Genomic DNA, 1,060 nt, shown 5'->3' on the forward strand with positions numbered 1-1,060 from the left:
TCTTGTCTTCCTGCTTCTACTGCCTTTTTTTACTGCTGATCCTCCTGCTCTCTCTGCGGCTGCTCTCCAGTTCAGCCGCTGTGTGTGCCCACCTGCCTGCGTTCACAGCTGAAAAGCTGAAGGAAGATTCAGGGTATCAAACACCCCCACATTTCAGATTCATCGCATTTCACAGCTTCGCTTACGTTCTTATTTGTCAACATTTGTACATTTGAGCTTCTTATCCTGGCACTGTAGGTCTGTTTGTCCTGATGTCTGTGGGGAGGAATCAGCTTCTGGAAAATCAAGGCCTGTGCCAAATAGTTTGTGATCCGAAGTCTAGAAAATAGAGCGTATGAGAAAAACCTAGGTCCAGGGCTTCCTCCGTCTGGGAGAGACTGAGAGGAGACGTGGTTGCTGCTTTCAAACAGGAAAATGTTGCCGGAATAACAGGAGGCGGCGGGGGGGCGGGAACAAAAAGTGTTGTTTTCCATGTCCGTTGAAGGTGACTGGACGATTTAAATCGCAACATGAGGGATTTCTGAAGGGAGCAGGGAGAAGCTTCTTACACTAAGTGCTAGTAGACATAGTCTGGGAGACCAAAAACCTGCTGCGGTGGGAGACTATTAGGTGACCAGTTTCTTGATCATTCAAAAGCCATAGAAATTACTGGCTTCAAATGTAAACTAAAATTTAGTAGCTATCCTAAGAACCACAGAAATCAGATTGGAAAATACCCTTGAAAGTCACCTAGTTTATTCTGCAACCGCCAGAACAGGTTCCCCTGCCCCCCCCCCAACTCAAGGTGATTCACTAAGTTTTGCAAAACAAAAAATATTTCTATAACGCACAAAGTATGCCATTCAGTATAGAAAAAAAAAAAATCACATATTTGAAAGAAAATCAAATCACTAGAGTTGGCAAATTAATAGTGGCTCTCCTTCTGTGCAGGAGCCTGGGGTTTAGGGCACCCCTCGATGCGCAGGTAGCTAATCCGGTCCTGTCTCCTGACCGGGGGCAGCTGTCACGGGGCAGAGGGCACACGGCGTGCGGGCCACGGGCGACTCTGGGAAGGAGGCGC

Source organism: Buceros rhinoceros, unplaced genomic scaffold (assembly GCF_000710305.1).
Source record: "Buceros rhinoceros silvestris isolate BGI_N320 unplaced genomic scaffold, ASM71030v1 scaffold17557, whole genome shotgun sequence".
In the NCBI taxonomy this organism is placed as follows: Eukaryota; Metazoa; Chordata; class Aves; order Bucerotiformes; family Bucerotidae; genus Buceros; species Buceros rhinoceros.